This window comes from Nicotiana tabacum, chromosome 20 (genome assembly GCF_000715075.1).
Source record: "Nicotiana tabacum cultivar K326 chromosome 20, ASM71507v2, whole genome shotgun sequence".
Lineage (NCBI taxonomy): Eukaryota > Viridiplantae > Streptophyta > Magnoliopsida > Solanales > Solanaceae > Nicotiana > Nicotiana tabacum.
In genome coordinates this window covers 72,349,802-72,369,932 of record NC_134099.1, presented here as the reverse complement: position 1 = coordinate 72,369,932, position 20,131 = coordinate 72,349,802, and the positions used below count along the sequence as shown (strand labels likewise).

The window sequence follows — 20,131 nt, the reverse complement described above, 5'->3', positions numbered from 1 at the left end:
TTTAAAAATTAGGAAAATACTAAAACACTTGGACATATTTATATATGCATATATATGTTATTTTTGAAAGTATTTTGCATATATAAAATATGCAGGGAAAATTGGGTATCAACACCAACATGTCACGACTCTAAACCCGAACCTTGTCGTGATGGCGCCTCTCGTGAAGACAAGGCCAATCGACACTTCCCATTTCAGTTTTAAGCAATCAAACAATACGAATTTAAGTCTAAAACATGATAATTAATCCAAAAGTGAAAAGTCAACAGTACAGTTGCGGAAGATAAACCCAACATAGCCCGGTACCAAGGTGTCACTAGTCATGAGCATCTAACAATATGCTACAAGCCTGAAATGCCTACTAAACTATTACACTACAAATGTCTGAAAAGATATAGAAATGACAAAGAGGGAGAAACACGGGACTGCGGACGCCAAACAGCTACCTCGTGAACTCCGAATGTCTGTCGGGAGCCCTCAACTCGCACTGGCAGGATCAGCAACGCCTGAATCTGCACATGGGGTGCAGGGAGTAAAGTGAGTACTCCAACTCAGTGAGTAACAAGTGTAAATAAAGACTGAAAGCAGAAAATCACGTAAGGCACAAAACATGCTATAATGAAGCACTAAAACCATTAAAAATAGTGAATCAGTAAAGATATATAAAGTCATTTAAATTCGGTTTAAACTTCATGAAATACCTTTTCAACAATTAAATAGGTAATGACAGACAAACAAGAAAGATAAACACATAAGGGTTCTCCCCTCGGGCACGATGTCAACAACTCCGCCCCTCGGGCAATATCTCAGAACAATACCAGCCCCTCGGGCTACATCTCACATCACAATGGGTACCCGCGCTCACTGGGGGTGTGCAAACTCCTGGAGGGGCCCCTTACGGCCCAAGCGCAATATCAAGCCATCTCGTGGCATCATCACTAGGCTCTCGGCCTTATATCAACAAGTCATCTCGTGGCGTACATATCTCAGGCCCTCGGCCTCAAAATCATAATCAGTGTTTCCTTACAATATAGGCCCTCGGCCTTACTCAGTCAAAAATCCTCACAAGCCACTCGGGCAATAGTAAAACATGATTCTCAGTCCCAAAATATCATTTAAAAGATTATTTAAGTGTTAAAACAGAGTAAACATGGCTGAGTTATGAAAATAGTGGAATATAGCATGACTGAGTTTAAGTATAAAATCAAAACAATGAGCAAATATTAATAAAAATCCCATAAGGGTTCAAATAGTTGGCACGAGGCCCAAATATGGCATTTAGCCCAAAGCATGATGATAGCAAATAGATTTCAATCAAATACGTGGTAAAATAGTCATTCGGGACGGACTAAGTCACAATCCCCAATAGTGCACGACCCCGCGCTCGCCATCAAGTGTGTGAGTCACCTCAACATAGCACAACGATGTGCAATCCGGGGTTTCATACCTTTAGGACACCATTTACAATTATTACTCACCTCAAACCGGTGCAAACTCTAGTCCACGACGCCTTTGCTCCTCGAATCGGCCTCCATTCACGTCGAATCTATCCAAAATCAGAATCATGACGTCAAAATATACTAAAGGAACGAAGCCCAAATGAAAATAATCAATTTACAACACAAATCCCAAAATTACCAAAACCCGACCCCTGGGCCAACATCTCGAAATTCGATAAAATTCACACCAATAGATTTCTTATCTCCCCACGAGTTCATACATATCAAAAGTACTAAAATCCGACCACAAATAGTATATCAAATCCTCAAGTCTAGGTCTCCAATACAAAGCCCTAGTTTCCCCAATTTTAACCTTTAAATTCCATTAATAATAGCTCTAATCCGTGAAATAATACTATAGGAACGAGTTTTAGGTCCAAAATCCTTACCTCAATGAAGTTCCCTTGAAATCCTTCTTCAAAATCGTCCAAAAAGATCCAAGGCCGACTTAGAAATGGTGAAATAGCTCAAAAATCGCGAATGAAATAATTTATACCTTCTGGCTCAGGGATTTCACATCTACGGCCCAATTCCCGCTTCTGCGGTCAAGACAACCGCATCTGCGGGCCTCACTTAAGCCCCAATTTTTCGCATCTGCGATGAACATTCCGCACTTGTGCCTTCGCATGTGAGGTCCCACAACCGCATCTGCGGTTCCTGCCTTTCTAGGCATTTTCCTCTTCTGTGACCTATCTTCCGCATTTGCGGCGTTGCACCTGCGGTCCCCAATCCGCAGGTACGGAAACAACAGAAGCAGCAAAAATCTGCAGCTCCTCCAAACTCCCAAACTCTCCGTCAACCATCCGAAATCACCCCGAGGCCCCCGGGACCTCAACCAAACGCAAAAAATATCCCATAACCTTATCCCAACTTATACCAATCTTCAAAACACCTCAAACAACATCGAATCAACCAAAACACTCCGGATTCAAGCCTAAGTTCCCAAAATCTTCCGAATTTCGCTTTTGATCAAAAACCCAACCAAACCACGTCCGAATGACCTTAAATTTTTCACACACATCCCAAATGATACCACGAAACTACTGAAACTCTCGGAATTCCATTCTGACCCCTATATCAAAATCTTACCTATCAACCGGAAATCGCCAAAAATCCAATTTCGCCAATTCAAGCCTAAATCTACTCCGGACCTCCAAAACTCATTCTGATCATGCTCCTAAGCCCCAAATTACCTCCCGAAGCTATCCGAACCATTGGAACTCCCATACGAACCCTCTAACACATAAGTCAACATCCAGTTAACTTTTTTAACTTAAGCTTCCTCAAAAGAGACTAAGTGTCTCCAGCCTTACCAAATCCTTTCCGAACCCGAGCCAACCAACCCGATCATAGATAGAACCGATAGACAAAGTAATAAGAAGCAGAAATAGGGGAAATGGAGCGGTAACTCATGAGATGACTGGCTGGGTCGTCACAAACCGCTACCGTAGCAAGAGATACCTGGATCTGCACATAAGGTGCAGGGGTAACGTGAGTACACCAACTCAATAAGTAACAAGTCCAAACTATGGACTGATAGGTAGTGATGAACCTAACTTCAATAGGTAAACATGAATAAACTGTGTAGAAAAGTAGGCATGCTTTCAATTCAAGTATTCAGCTCAAGCAGTAAAGTAAATACAAATATGGACAATGTGAGGTATAAAGCTCAGCTAATCTCTACGTGTCAATACATAGAATGTATGAAAATGCACCATGTACCTCCACTCTCAAGTGCTCAACCACTCGGTACTGTATATGGCCATCCGACCCAGGGAAGATCCATCCCGGAATATATACAATCACTGACAATAGTCACTCAGTACCGAGGAAGGCCATTCCATCCCTGTAAAGAAGATCCATATACAAGTATAAATGCTTCGGACAAGATCCATGTCCAGGGAAGATCTATCCCTCAATAATATCAATTGCGCTCACTATGGGTGTGTTGCAGTTTCTGGAGGGGCTCCTACAGCCCAAGCGCTATCATAATCATCAACATAACACTGCGGCATGCAGCCTGATCCCATAATTGTCACTCATAATCAAGCTCTCGGCCTCACTCAGTTATCACTCTCCAGTCTCACACACAGGCTCACAATACCATGAAAACTAGCCCAGAACAATGATATGATGGGCCAATAAATAACAATTGAGACATGATATGAAATGCCTGCATTTGACTAAGTATAGAATATCAATGAAACTAGTAAGATGACAACAAGTAAGGACCATTCAGGTCCCAACAGTATCGGAGTAAAGCACTAACATGATATCTAGCATGATTTATAGCTTATTTACTTAATCACATGATGGAAACACGGATATCAGCAAGAAAGAGTCATTAAACGGTGTCATGGAATGAGCCTGGCCACAATTCTCATGGTGCACGCCCACACGCCTGTCACTTGGCATGTGTGTCACCTCAATACTAATCACATAACACATAGTTCGAGGTTTCGAACCCTTAGAACTATGTTTGAAAGCGTTACTGACCTCAAACCAAACCAATATCCTACTCCACAATGCTCTAGCCTCTCGAATCAGCCTCCAAACATCTCGAATCTAGCCAAAAGCAATACAATGTAATCAATATAGGCTAAGGAACAAATTCCACAAGAAAATTACTTAATTGAACATAAATTCCAAAATCCACTCAAACCTGGCCCCCGGACCCACATCTTGGAATCCGACAAAAGTTACAAAACTAGAAATTTCATTCACTCACGAGTATATATATACAAAGTTTATCAAAATCCGACTCCATTTGGGCCCTCAAATCCTCAAATCAACTTTCCAAAATCCCAAGCCCTAACCCCTCATTTTCACCCCTAATTTCCACTAATTAATTGATTAAACAACCGCAAAACATGATAGATAGAAGTACAAAAGATCAAGCAACTTAACTCACTAAAACCCCATTGAATCTCCCTTCAAAATCACTCCAAAAGCTCTAAAACCCGTCTTCAAAAAATGGTGGAAATGAGCAAAATTTGCGAAGTCTTCAATTTATAAGTTCTGCCTAGCAAAACCGCATCTGCGGCAAAATACATGCTTCTACGACGCCGCACCTGTGGAAAATCCATCGCAAGTGCGGATTGCACTTAATCCCTCAAAATCTCCATCTGCAGTCAAAATATCGCACCTGCGGGCCTTGCCTGCTTATGCAATCATCCATCCTCACGCGTTTTTCCGCATCTGCGCTCCAATACCGCATTTGCGATCTCGCAGGTGCGCTCTAAATCTTGCACCTGTGCTTCCAGTCCAAACCACTCCTTCCCATATCTGCAAGCCTCTCTTCTCTTCTGCGGTCCGCACCTGCAGGCTCCCCACCGCCGGTGCGAAAACACCAGAACCAGACCACTTTAGAAATCCTTCAAACTTCAATCTTGTTCTGGTAACCACCCGGAATCAACCCGAGGCCCTCAGGATCTCAACCAAGCATATCAACATGTCCCATAACATCATACAAACTTAGTCGAGCCTTCGAATCACTCAAAACAACATCAAGACACCAAATTACCTTTAGATTCAAGCCTAATAACTTCTAAACTTTCAAATTTCACAAACGACGTCGAAACCTACCAAATCACGTCTGAAAGAACCCCAAATTTTGTACTAAAGTCACAAATGACAGCACGAACCTACTCCAACTTATGGAATTCCATTCCGACCCCGATATCAAAATTTCCGCACCGGTTAAAATTGCCAAAATTCCAACCTTCGTCAATTCATGCCTTATTCTACCACAGACCTCCAAATTACATTCTGGACGCTCTCCTAAGTCCAAAATCACTTAACGGAGCTAACAGAACCATTTCAAAATTGAGGTTGTTTAAATATAAGTAAATATCCAGTCAACTTTCCCAACTTAAGCGTTCACAAAAGAGACTAAGTGTCTCAACTTACTCCAAAACCACTCCTAACCCAAACCAACTAACCCAGTAAGTCAAAATAGAGATGAAGAACACATAAGAAGTAGGAAATGGTTCGAAACGACTGGCCGGGTTGTTACATCCTCTCCCTTTTAAACAAACATTCATCCTCGAATAAGTCTGAAACAAAGACTCAAATAGGTGTGGATATCTGCTCCGCATCTCTCGCTCGGTCTCCCAAGTAGCCACCTCCATGGTCTAACCTCTCCACTATACTTTCACTGAAGCTATGTCCTTTGATCTCAACTTTCGAACCTGCTGATCCAAAATAGCCACTGGCTCCACATCATAAGTCAAATCACCATCTAACTGAACTGTGCTGAAATCCAAGACATGAGACGGATCATCGATATACTTCCGGATCATAGAAACATGAAATATTAGATGCACACCCGACAAGCTAGGTGGCAAAGCAAGCTCATAAGCCACCTCCCCAATCCTCCGAAGCACCTCAAAAGGCCCAATGGACCGAGGGCTCAGCTTGCCCTTCTTCCCAAATCTCATAAAATCCTCCATGGGTGAAACCTTCAGTAGAACCTTCTCCCCAACCATATAAGACACATCATGAACCTTTCTGTTAGCATAACTCTTTTGTCTTGACTGTGTTGTATGAAGCTGCTCCGAAATTAATTTCACCTTGTCCAAAGCATTCTGTACCAAGTCTGTACCCAAAAGCCTAGCCTCTCCTGGCTCAAACCAACCTACTGGAGATCTATATTGTCTTACATATAAAGCCTGATACGGAGCCATCTGAATACTCGATTGATAATTGTTGTTGTAAGTAAACTCAGCGAGCGATAGAAACTGGTCCCATGAACCCCCAAAATCAATGACACAAGCGCGCAGCATGTCCTCCAATATCTAAATAGTGTGCAACATGTCCTCCAATATCTAAATAGTGCGCTCAGACTACCCGTCCGTGTGAGGATGAAATGTCGTGCTCAACTCAACCTGGTTGCCCAAGTCTCGCTGAACGGCCCTTCAAAACTGCAATGTAAACTGCGTGCCTCTATCTGAAATGATGGAAACTAGGACACCATACAGGCAAACAATCTCTCGGATATAAATCTCAGCCAACCGCTCTGAAGAATAGGTAGTACTCACAAGAATGAAATGCGCGGACTTGGTCAGCCAATCCACAATCACCCAAACAGCATCGAACTTCCTTAAAATCCGTGGGAGTCCAACTACGAAATCCATGGTGATCCGCTTCCACTTCCACTCTGAAATCTCTATCTGCTAAAGCAAGCCACCCCGTCTCTGATACTCATATTTTACCTGCTGACAATTGAGACACCTAGCTCCGAATCCAACTATATCTTTCTTCATTCTCCTCTACCAATAATGCTATCTCAAATCATGATACATCTTCATGGCACCCGGATAGATGGAATACCACAAACTATGGGCCACCTCAAGAATCAACTCCCGAAGCCCATCTACATTGGGCACACATATCCGACCCTGCATCCTCAATATCCCATCATCACTAATAGTCACATCTCTGGTATCATCATGCAGAACATTATCCTTAAGGACAAGCAAATGAGGGTCATCATATCGGCGCTCTCTGATATGATCAAACAAGAAAGAACGAGAAACCACACAAGCTAGGGCTTGACTGGGCTCCAAAATTTCCAATCTCACAAACCGATTGGCCAAGGCCTAAACATTAACTACAAGAGGTCTCTCGCCAATAGGAAGGAATGCAAGACTACCCATACTCACTGCCTTTCTACTCAAGGCATCGGCCACTACATTGGCCTTTCTCGGATGGTACAAAATAGTAATATCATAGTCCTTTAGCAGCTCCAACCATCTCCGCTGCCTCAAATTGAGATCTTTCTATTTGAACAAGTGCTGTAGGCTACGATAATCAGTAAACACCTCACAAGACACACCATAGAGATAGTGCCTCCAAATATTCAACACGTGAATAATGGCAGCCAACTCCAAATCATGAACAGGGTAGTTCTTCTCATGGGGCTTCAACTAACGAGAAGCATAAGCAATCACTCTACCCTCCTACATCAAAACACACACAATGCCAACTCGAGAAGCCTTACAATATACTGTATAAGAACCTAAAGTTGATGCTAGAACTAATACTAGAGGTGTGGTCAAGGCGGTCTTGAGCTTCTAAATGCTCGCCTCACACTCATCCGACCACCTGAGAGGAGCACCCTTTTGGGTCAATTTGGTCAAGGGTGATGCAATAGATGAAAATCCCTGAACGAACTGATGGTAATAACCCACCAAACCAAGAAATCTATGAATCTCTGTGGCTGAGGACGGTCTGGGCCAACTTTGGACCGCCTCTATCTTCTTTATATCAACCTGAATACCCTTACTGGACACCACGTGCCCTAAGAACGCCACTGAACTGAGCCAAAACTCAAACTTGGAGAACTTTGCATAAAGCCTCTCCTCCCTCAACTGTTGCAATAACACTCTCAAATGCTCGGCGTGCTCCTCCTGGCTATGAGAGTACACCAGGATATCATCAATTAATACAATAACAAACGAGTTGAGATAAGGCTGAAACACATTGTTTATCAAATGCATGAACGATAATGGGGCATTGGTCAGCCCAAAAGATATCACACGGAACTCATAATTGTTAGATCTTATTTTAATGATGAAAATAATATATTTGCTCTTTGTATAAGAATTTATGGATAGCATTCAAGATTGAAGAAATCAATCAGCAAAGATCAAGGAATGCATGAATTGGCATACAAGATTGAAGGAATCAATTAGAGGCAATCAAGGAAAGCAGACCTGATTAAAGGAAGCGCTGATACTAACGGAATCAATTAAGGCTAAACTGAAGGAATCAAATCAATCAAGTATATCGAAGATCTTGCAAAATAATCAATCAAGTATCTAAATTTAGAAGGATCAAGATTCCAGGATCGCGCACAAGGGAAATATTTAAAGCCTCTCGTCAGTTAGAGTCGTTGCGGAATAACCTTATTCTTGGAAAGAATCAATCTCTTTCCAAGGATCAAATCTCTTGGGTTGGAAAATCTCTCTAGAATTAAAGCCTCTATCAAAGTATTTAAACTTGTATACATACCTTAGCAAATATACTTTGATCGAACCAAATACCCTCTCTTTGTTCTACTGCAAACAAACATTGTAGCTCTACTAGACCTGTTGTATAACAAGTTAGAGAAGAAATAGAGAACAACACTAGTAAGACATTGTATCAAAAGAAAATAATGATATAGGAACTGAGCTATCGGTGTAGATCACACCATTCTCTGTGTACTCGAAGAAACTCATTCACTTAAAGAGAATTCCCTTGCAACCCAAGGGGACTGGACTAGGATTCACATTGAATCTGAACTAGTATAAAAATTCTGGTATCTTTAATTCTTGCATTTAATTTCTGCATCTTAAATTTTGTCTTTACTGTTATTAAGTTATTACATCTAGTCGACTAATTGGAAAACTAGTCAACTGATAGCAATTAAGTTTAATAATAAACAATTCACCCCTTCCCCTTGTACTTTCAATTGACATCAGAGCAAGGCTCACATTTTTCTTTTGCTTAACAGCTTGTGAGAAAAGATCATGGCAAATCAAGTTATCATAGGAGCACTCTTCCAAGAAGGAACTTCGCAAGTAAGGCCACCATACTTCAATGGACCACATTTCTCCCACTGAAAAGTGCTTACGGAAATATATGCAAAGGCGTATGATTTTAAAAGTTTGGAGAGTTATCAAAAAGGAGAGCTATCCTCTGCCGGCTGCCGCTCAACCACTTGCTGATCCTGAAGATATAGATTCATATAGATGAGAAAATGGCGGTTGTACAAGTCAACAATAAGGCGAGAAACTTGCTCTATAATGCTATAAGTGGTGAAGAATGTAAGAAAATCTCCAGTTGTGACATAGCCAAAGAGATGTGGGACAAGCTTGAGGTTACATATGAAGGAACCAACAAAGTAAAGGAAACAAATCAATATGTTGGTTCATGATTATGAACTCTTTCAAATGAAATAAGGAGAATCTATTGAAGAGATGTTTTCTAGATTCAGCAAAAATCATTAGCGATCTGAAAGCTTTTGGCAAACCATATTCAAGTGGTGATCAGGTTAGAAAGATTCTTAGAAGCCTACAAACTACTTGGCAGACCAAGGTAGTCACACTTGAATCTCAGGATCTGAATAATTTATCTTTGAGGAGAACTCATAGCTTTTGAAAAGACACATCTTAAGAAAACCAACCAAGAAGAAAACAGTCGCATTCAAGGCCACAACTAAAATAGCTGAAAATGATATTGATGATGATCCTGAAGCTCTTCAAGAAGAGATTGCTATGATGTCAAGAAACATGGATGGTTTAATGAGAAGATTCAGGAATATGAGGAGAGGAAGGATTCCACCTAAGCGATCCAGGAAATATAACGAACAAGATAAGAATGATGCGAAATGTTATGAGTGTGGAAAATTTAGACACATTCAATATGAGTGCCCAGATCTGAAAAGGAAAATCTCCAGAGGCTTCAACAAGAACAAATCATTTGGAAGCTGGAGTGATGAAGATAGTTCAGAACACGAAGAGATAGCAAATCTTTACTTCATGACAATTTTGGAAAACGATATGAACAAATCTTCAAGATGTTGGACAAACGAGGACACTTCAGACGACGAATGCAAAGATAACAATGAGAACTGTTTCATGGCACGAGGTGAAACAAGCGAGGTAAGGTATTATAACTGTGAAATATGCAATGAGTTGCATGATATTCTTGATCTTACTTTGAAAGAGTCTCAAAAAATGATGAATGAACTGAAGAGACTCAATAAAGAAGTAAAAAACTAGAAGCTCAAACATGAAGTATGTGAAATAGAAAAAGAAGTACTTCAAGAAGAGTTTGAGGAATTGCAAATGAAACCCAATGGCATGCACAAATCCACCAGTCATAGTTCTATCAGGTCAAACTAGGCGACTTATAAGTCAACTGGAGAAGGACCAGCCAGAACAGAGTCCACTATTACTAACACTAATGAAAAACCTAAAATGAGTCTGTAGTTACGTGTCACTACTGCAATAAAAGTTGACATAAATATTCTTTTTTGTAATTTTCATAAGTCAAATATTTCAAGATGGATTTGGAAACCCAAAAATAATTCTGAACCTAGTAGTACTAACCAACCAGAATCCAAGCAAGCTTGAGTACCTAAAAGAAAGTAATCATTATGTTTTGCAGGAACACCACGGGAGAAGCCGCAAAGGAAAATAGTACTTAGACAGTGCGTGTTCCAGTCATATGACAGGTGATAAAAACCTGTTCAAGGAAGTTACAAAAATAGATGTAGGAAGCGTTAAGTTTGTCGATGACTCAAAAGGAAAAATAATCGGTACTGGAACAATTCCCTTCAATAACAACTGTGATATTACTTAGGTTTTATCTCGTTGATGGACTTAACTACAATCTTCTGAGTATAAGTCAGCTATGCGACTTAGGGTATGAGGTAAATTTTAAGAAAACAGGCTGTGTTTTTCAAGATGATACAGGTAAAATAATCCTCCAAGGTAAAAGGTATGGAAATGTTTATATTCTTGACGGTTTTGAAAATATTGATGGTCATATATGTTTAACATCCATATATGATGATCCCTGGTTATGGCATAGGAAACTTGGTCATGCAAGCATGCATTTGATAGAAAAATTGTCTAAGCATGAGTTAGTTTTTGGTTTACCCAAATTGAATTTTTCTATAAATCATATTTGTGACGCTTGTCAAATAAGAAAACAAACTAGAAACTGTTTCAAAAATAAAGATATTGTATCTACTTCTAAACCTTTGCAACTGCTTCACGTGGATTTATTTGGACCTACTAAAATTCTAGTATGGAGGAAAATAATATGCTTTTGTTATTGTTGATGATTACTCACGTTTCACCTGGGTGATTTTTCTTATCTCATAAAGATGAAGCGTTGAAATATTTTGAGATCTTCTATAAGAAGGTTGAAAGAGAAAAGGGGTATCTGATTACAACAATCCAGAGTGATCATGGAGCAGAACTTGAAAGCAGAGCATTTGAAGACTTCTGTAATGTTCAAGGATATATTCATACTTCTCTGCACCATGATCACCCCAACAGAATGGAGTCGTTGAAAGGAAAAATAGAACCCTACAAAATATGGCAAGAACTATGTTACTAGATCATTCACTGCCAAATCGTTTCTGGGCAGAAGGAGTAAGTACAACATGTCACATTCTCAACCGATGTCTCATAAAGCCCATTTTAAAGAAAACTCCTTATGAACTATGGAGAGGTAAACATCCTAATATCAGTTATTTTCATCCCTTTGGAAGTAAGTGTTTCATTCACAATAACGGTAAGGACAATCTTGGAAAATTCGATCCAAGAAGTGATGAAGGTGTTTTCCTGGGCTATTCATTAAATAGTAGATCCTTTAGAGTCTATAATAAATGCACATTATGTGTGGAAGAATCTGCACATATTATATTTGATGAAAATAACTCCTCGACCGAGAAAGGAATTACTGCAGGTGATGAAGATCAAGCTCAAGCAATTCAGGAGACAAGCAAATCTTAAAAGTTGATTGATGGATCTGATGTTGTGATAAAGTCAACTAATGAAACCAGTAATAATCCACCAGAACATCTGAAGGAGTCAACTACTCATACAGTTCATCCAAATGAATGGAGAAGTGAACTTGAATATCCTAAAAATTCATCATAGGGGATCGAAACGAAGGAATGAAAACCAGGGGAGCTCTCAAAAAGAAAGCAAATATAGCACTAATCTCTTAGATCGAGCCAAAGAAGATAGAGGAAGCTCTAAAAGACCTCAAGTTGGATGCAACGATGCAGGAAGAGTTAGATCAATTTGACAAAAATCAAGTATGGAAATTGATACCCAAACCTGAAAACATTCCTGTAATTGGAACAAAGTAGGTTTTCAGAAATAAATTGAATGAGGATGGAAAAGTTGTAAGAAACAAAGCCAGATTAGTTGGTCAAGTATATTCACAACAGGAAGGAATCGACTGTGACGAAACATTTGCTCCAGTAGCACGACCGAAGTCTATACGAATCCTTCTGGCATATGCATCTTTTAAGGGATTCAGGCTATTTCAAATGGACGTCAAATGTGCCTTCTTGAATGGTTTTATTGAAAAATAAGTATACGTGAAACAACCTCCTGGGTTTGTAGATTCAAAGTTTCCTTATCATGTATATAATCTAACGAAAGCGTTGTATGGACTGAAGCAAGCTCCATGATCATGGTATGAAAGGCTAAGTTCATTTCGTATTGATTATGGTTTTACAAAAGGTAAAGTAGACACTAATTTATTTATTAAAAGATCATCGGAAGGTAATCTTATTATTTAGATTTATGTTAATGATATTATATTTGGTAGTGCTAATCCTCTTATGTGCAAGGAATTTTCAAATCTTATGCAAAGTGAGTTCGATATGAGCATGATGGGAGAGTTAACATTCTTCTTTAGACTTCAAATCCAACAATCTGAAGAAGGAACGTTCATATGTCAGACCAAATACACAAAGGAATTGATTCAAATATTCAGCATGAGTAATGCAAAAGCTAGTGGCACACCAATGAGTCCTTTAACGAGCCTCGACGAAGATGAACAGGGAATCCCTATTGATAAAACTAAGTATCGTGGAATGATTGTCTAACTTCTTTATCTAATTGTTAGTCGATCGGATATTATGTTTAGTGTTTGTAAATGTGTCGGATTTCAGTCAGCTCCTAAGGAATCACATCTGACGGTAGTAAAAAGAATTATTCGATATCTTATTGGAATTGTCTCTCATGGACTATGGTATCCTTGCTCTAACATGTTTAAATTAGAAGGGATTTCATATGCTAATCTTGCAGGTGATAAGGAATACAGAAAAAGCACAAGTGGAACATGTCAATTATTTGGTAAAGCATTGATTTCCTAGAATTGTAAAACACAAGCATCAATTGCACTATTTAATACTGAAGCTGAATACATCATTATTGGACAATACAACAACAACAACAACAACAACAACAACAACAACGACCCAGTATAATCCCACAAGTGGGGACTATGCTGTGCACAATTATTGTGGATGTCTCATCAACTTGGTGACTATGAACTTTCTTTTAAACATATACCAATTTTTTGTGATAATTCTAGTGCTATATGTCTCTCTAAAAATCTTGTACATCATTCTAGGGCAAAGCATATAGACATCAAACATCACTTCATTAGAGACCATGTCCTTAAGGGAAATATAGAAATATCTTTTGTTGGAACAACTGATCAATTAGTGGATATTTTTACCAAGACTTTATTAGAAGAAAGATTTTGTTCACTAAGAGAATTACTTAGCATTATTTGCATTAATAGTTAATATTAGGTTCTATGTGCCATTATTTTATTTTATATGTCAAATGTTCTATATCTTTTCTTACTCATTAATTATGCCTCTGATTTCCCTCCCTTTTCCTCTCTTTTCACATTAATCGCAGAGTTCAAAGAAGGAAAGCCAATCATCGCATCTGATACTGACGCATTTTCCTTCTCTTTACTCAACCATCAGAAACCCTCCTTTTTTAATGTTGAACTTTCTTTTCAATCTCTATCATCGCTATCGCCTAAAAACACTTCTCCGAAAACTTGCCTAACCAAAAACTTCTTCAATGGCCCAAAAATCCCTCTACATCCACTAGGAAGAGCACTCGCTCCAGGTCAAAAACCCCTTCTCAGCCCCCTGAACAGGTAAACCTAGGGTCCGATCATTCTGAGGGGTTTGCCTCTTCTCAGGTGGACTTCTCTGATCATTCTAAACCCTTAGGAGAAAAATCCTGGGGAAAAAGACCCATGGAAGAACCCCCTGTTTCCTTCACTCTAAAGAAATCAAAAATAGATCTTTCCAGTTCTCTAGAGTCAAAACTCAATTTCTGGGATTCTCCAAATAGGGACTTCTTTATTGCCTTAAAAGACAATCCTATTGCTCATGGGAGGGTAGTCGACCTTGTTGACATGGGAGCCCTAAATTGTAAGGTCAAAGATCTTTTCGTTTATCAAGGGTGGTCAAAGTTCTTTTCTGTTCCTTCGCCTAAAGTCTATGAACCGCTAGTGAGAATGTTTTATGCTAATCTTCGCTCTAGTAAGTCTGATAAGTTGGAGTCCTTAGTATTAGGAAAGCGTATTGTTCTTGATTGTGCCATGTTTGAATCAATTTTTCAGTGTAAGTGTTCTAGTTTCCCCATGCTTTTTTAAAAATTCTTGGCCCGATGATTTTGAAATTTCCTTTGATCAAGCTAAGAGATGTATGCTGAGTGTCCATCTGAATCTCTCCCAAACCAGTTAGGCCCTAGTGATGTTAGTTTCGAAACTCGTGTTCTGGCCCACATTGTTGCAACCACTCTGCTTCCCCGTACTGGCTCTTTCTCCACCTTCTCTCTAAGAGACACTTTTCTGGTCTATTGCCTTGTGACCAAACTCAAAATCAAACTGTCCTCCTAGGTCATCAATTTTATGATTGAGAGTTTAGAAGATCCCACTAGTCTTCCCTATGGTATGGCTATTACTCACATTCTGGAAGCCCGCAATATTTCCATATCTGCATATCATTTTACCTCTATTTCAAAATGTTACAACTCCAAAGCTTTTGCAATTATGGGGTATGTGTCTGTGAAGGGCTCATGGGTCAAAAAACAAGAAGGAGATGTCAAGCCTACTCAAACAGACTCAAAACCCAAACCTTGTACTTCCCATCCTAGCCATAGTGATCCTGACCTTGCTGAGAATCTTAGTGCCATTGACAATTAGCTCTTTGAAATCAAAGATCTTCTCATTGCCACTCAGTCCACTGTTGGCACCATTTATGCTATCTCTAAAGAAACAGGGTCTGATGTCTCAAGATAAGGGTTGCAGTTCTCAAAGTTAGGGGAAACGTTGTCAAGGCATTCAAGGAGGTTCATGACAGGCTTGATGGAATGAGTGTCTCAGCCAATGCCAGCTTTGATCGACTGAAGGAGGCTATCTTCAATACTCTTACCTATTTTTTGCATCGGTAATGTGGAAGTTTAAGATAATGTTTTTTTTTGTTGTGTTGTTTTTAGACTGAAATATCAGTCGGTGGATAATATTTTTTCTTTTGTTATGTTATAAGTTATAACTCTACTAGTACATCCTGCTATGAATCCTGTTTTTGCATGTCGTGTGTTTTTTAGCCCCTCTTTGCTGATGTCAAAAAGGGGGAGAAAAGATATATGTATTGTGCAGGTACATAATAAGTCGACTAAGGGTAAGTCGCATTGGTACTCCTTGAGGGGGAGTCGTAGAACCTGAAGCAGTCGACTACATGTGCCTCAAACAAACCAGCACCAGACAAAGTCAACTAATCTTATTGAGGGGGAGTAAAATACAGGGAAGTCAATTGTTGTTTATACATAAATATTATTTTGTCAACATTAAAAACGGGGAGATTGTTAGATCTAATTTTAATGATGAAAATAATATATTTGCTTTTTGTATAGGAATTCATGGATAACATTCAAGATTGAAGAAATCAATCAGTAAAGATCAAGGAACGCATGGATTGGCATACAAGATTGAAGGAATCAATCAGAGGCAATCAAGGAAAGTAGACATGATTAAAGGAAGTGTTGATACTGACGGAATCAATTAAGGCTAAACTGAAGGAATTAAATCGATCAGGTATATTGAAGATCTTGCAAAATAATCAATCAAGTATCTAAATCTGAAAGGATCAAGATTCTAGGACCGCGCACAAGGGAAATATTTAAAGCCTCTCGTCAGTTAGAGCCGTTGCGGAATAAACTTATTCTTGGAAAGAATCAATCTCTTTCCAAGGATCAAATATCTTGGGTTGGAAAATCTCTCAAGAATTCAAGCTTCTATCAAAGTATTTAAACTTGTATACACACCTTAGCAAATATACTTTGATCGAATCAAATACCTTCTCTTTGTTCTACTTCAAACAAACATTGTAGCTCTACTAGAGCTGTTGTATAACAAGTTAGAGAAGAAAGAGAAAACAACATTGGTGAGGCATTGTATCAAAAGAAAAGAGTGATATAGGAACTGAGCTATCGGTGTAGATCACACCATTCTCTGTGTACTCGAAGAAACTCATTCACTGAAAGAGAACTCCTTTGCAACCCAAGGGGACTGGACTAGGATTCATATTGAACTCGAACCAGTATAAAAATTCTTGTGTCTTTAATTACTGCATTTAATTTTTGCATCTGAAATTCTGTCTTTACTGTTATCAAGTTATTACATCTAGTCGACTAATTGGAAAACTAGTCAACTGATAGCAATTAAGTTTAAAAATAAACAATTCACCCCCTCTTGTACTTTCAACAATGACCATATCGGGTCCTGAAAGCTGTCTTAAGAATGTCCGAGTCCCTAATCTTCAACTGGTGATACCCTGACCTGAGATCATTTTTGGAGAACACCCTCGCTCGCTGAAGCTGGTCTAAGAAATCATCAATACGAGGAAAAGGATATTTGTTCTTGATTGTGACTTTGTTCAACTACCTGTAATCAATACACATTCTCATAGTGCCATCTTTCTTATTCATAAATAGAACAGGTCACCCCAAGGTGACACACTAGGCCGAATAAATCCCGTATCAAGGAGTTCCTAAAGCTGCTCCTTCAATTCCTTTAACTCTGCTGGTGCCATACGATACGGTGGAATAAAAATGGGTTGAGTGCCCAGCACCAAATCAATACCGAAGTCAATACCCCTGTCCGGCGGCATGCCTGGCAGGTCTACATGAAACATATCCAAAAAATCTCTCACCACTAGAACTGAATCAGTAGTAGGAGTCTCTGCAGTGACATCCCTCACAAAGGCCAAATAAGAAAGACAACCCTTCCCAACTGTCACATCTCCTTTTTTACCACCCGGAAGGGTACAAGGGAGTTTTTTCACTTTAAGTGACATTATTCGAAATGAGATTAATTATTTATCAGAGTTGCCACTTGGAATATTTCAATTGGTGTTCCAAGTCACCGGTTTATTTTAAATCCCAAATCGAGGAAATTTCGACTTTCCTTTTGAAATCTACGAACCAGAAATTCTGAGCAAGGAATTTTGTTAACCCGGGAGAAGGTCTTAGGCATTCTCGGGTTCCGTGGTTCTAGCACGGTCGCTTAAACTATTATAATTAGCCTATTATCTGATTTTAATACATGTTTTAGCCTATGGTACATTTTAACTTATTAAATCGCTTTTAATTATTTTTTAGGAAGATTTAATGTTATTTAAAACATGCCTTGAACCACGCCACATGAAATGCACCCGCGATCCACGACACATTTTATTTAACGTTGTTGAGAATTGGAGTTGGGTCACATGAAATGCACACCCGAGTTTAAGGAAATTAATTTAAATAGTGCGCCTAAAGCAACTACGCACTTTCAAGTTTGCGAGGGCCATGGAAAATTCAACTAATGGTATACCTCGATTTTTAAAGAGTTAAAATTAATTAAAGGGCCATGAGTTTTGGGATTTTATATGGCATGGCACGCCTCAAATTATTTTAAAAGGATTTGGTACTCAAGTAAAGCAATATATGGTTGTTCGTACTTAAGACTATCTTGAAATTCAATATAAAGCTATTAATTATACACATACTTTGGGACAAAAATATTTCGATCGTATCTACAATGTGACAAAACTTTGTGCGATGACATATAGATATTTGATCAAGATAAACATAGACTTGAAAATAAAAACAATAAAAATTCCTTTATTTTTTTATTTTAATGAAAAGATAGTGGATATTAGTCAAAAGTCGATATAAATAGAAATCAAATCACATTCAGACTATTAATTCAATCTAAGAATGTTTGAACAGAAAGCTATGAATAAAAAATATTCAACTTGAAATTTATCCTCAAACCCAAATCATTAAAAGAAAAGAAATTTGAATTTTAAAACAACTGTAAAAAAAATATTCACATTGTTAATTAGCGGTTTCCATTTATTCCATGTGGAATAAATCTACCAAAAGTTAGAAATAAATAACATAGTCAGTAACATGCAAACCATGACCTATGTTTATCACAATCATCACCCTAACTATATTGTTAATCCAAAAAAAAAATTATCATTTTTGGATAAGGGAAGTTGGGCCATCTCTTAATCTACTGATTGAACCATTGGGCCTAGCAAATGAACTTGTTCTGCCCACGACCTTTGTTATACCTAGTTCCATTTAACCCAAATATACAATCAGCTCATGAACCATTAATAAACCAACTATCCTTGGAAATACAATCACTGAATCAATAGAGAAGGAGACGACACAAATGGCAACAAAGAAATCAATTCATAAAGCATGTGACAAGATTACCAAAACTAGCAACGGCAATGAATTTGAAAGTATTGAAACACAACGTAAATTACCAAATAAAGAAATGAATTAAAATTGAACCTTTATTATGGAATATATTTCCCAATGTGTACAGCACGAAACAGAGCTCCGAAAGTTCTCCTATAAGCTTATCGATCAGAATTTGAACTGGAATCGACGACCACGAACTGCCTCGACTCAAACTCGTTGATAACTTGTGCTATGTTCTCGGTGTTTGGAGGATGGAGGCTGATTTTTGGACTGTTTTTCGAGCAGATTTTCGCTGGATTTTGGGGCCTGCTTTTTAGCTGCAATCGGGGTTGTTTGGGGCTGCTTTAGGGAAGGGTTTGCGGCTGGTGTTTCAAAGGTGCTTCAAGAGTGTTTTAGGCTGAAATTGAGCACATTTTTAGCTACTATTTCAAAGCAAAAGAAGGTGTATTTTAATGGATAAAAATGGACAAAAGAAGGGAATTATGGGTCGAAGAGCTATGGAGCTTAAGGGATTCTTTCAATGGCTGATTTTTTAGTTTTTTATCGAGCTTGAAATGCTGAAGCAGAATGTATTTTCGTTCTCTCTTTGTTCCCGTTTTCTTTTTCATTTCTTTTCCTTCGTTTCCTCACCTTTTTCCTAGGTGTTCGTTCACCAAATCTCCCTTTTTTGGTATGTTCTCCGTTGAAGAAAGGGATGACAGGGAAGGGGTCCTTTCTTTGTGAAATGCGGCGCTACTCTTTTTTGTGTTCAAGAAAGGAGCCTCTGATTTTTTCCTTGTTTTTCTGTCCCTATTCTTCTTAGTCTAAATAGGCAGTAGAAAATGTCCCTTTGATTCATAAATGCCACTTCAACAATTTTTTATTTGATCCCACCCAATTCAATTTCTTTTAATTATTCAATAGTGCATTTTGAACCCCATCACTTTAAAAGCTTCTTAGAGTTGGGTAATATTCTCTTTATTGAGCAATTCCCCAAACTAACCTTAAATTCCTAATTATACACATCAAACAAATAAGCTAATATCTTCAAATGGATTGAAGATCAGGAAAATTCAAAGCTGAAGAGTATATCTAACAACTATTGAATGAACCTAAGCCATTAAAAAGGTAACAACTCATAATAAACTATCCTGAAATAAGGGAATTCCTATTGAAACTCTCATAATTTCTTGGACTAATTAATGAAAAATAAAAAAATAACAATTAAAACATGTCCAAATAACTCACAACAAAGTAACTGAAACCTAAATCATTCTACCAAATTAACTTAATTATAATAATTATCACAATTCGAAAATCAAAGAGTAAAATGCAACATGA

General features: G+C 38.5%; 1 long non-coding RNA gene across 1 annotated transcript; it reads right to left on the bottom strand.

The window, feature by feature from the left end:
• Positions 1-410: 410 nt before the first annotated feature.
• Positions 411-19,984, bottom strand: LOC142174741 (uncharacterized). The gene is made up of 3 exons (XR_012703788.1): positions 18,902-19,984; positions 8,514-8,590; positions 411-512 (listed from the first exon to the last, which is right to left on the bottom strand). It is a non-coding gene; the product is annotated as an uncharacterized LOC142174741 (long non-coding RNA).
• Between the last annotated feature and the right edge of the window lie 147 nt (positions 19,985-20,131).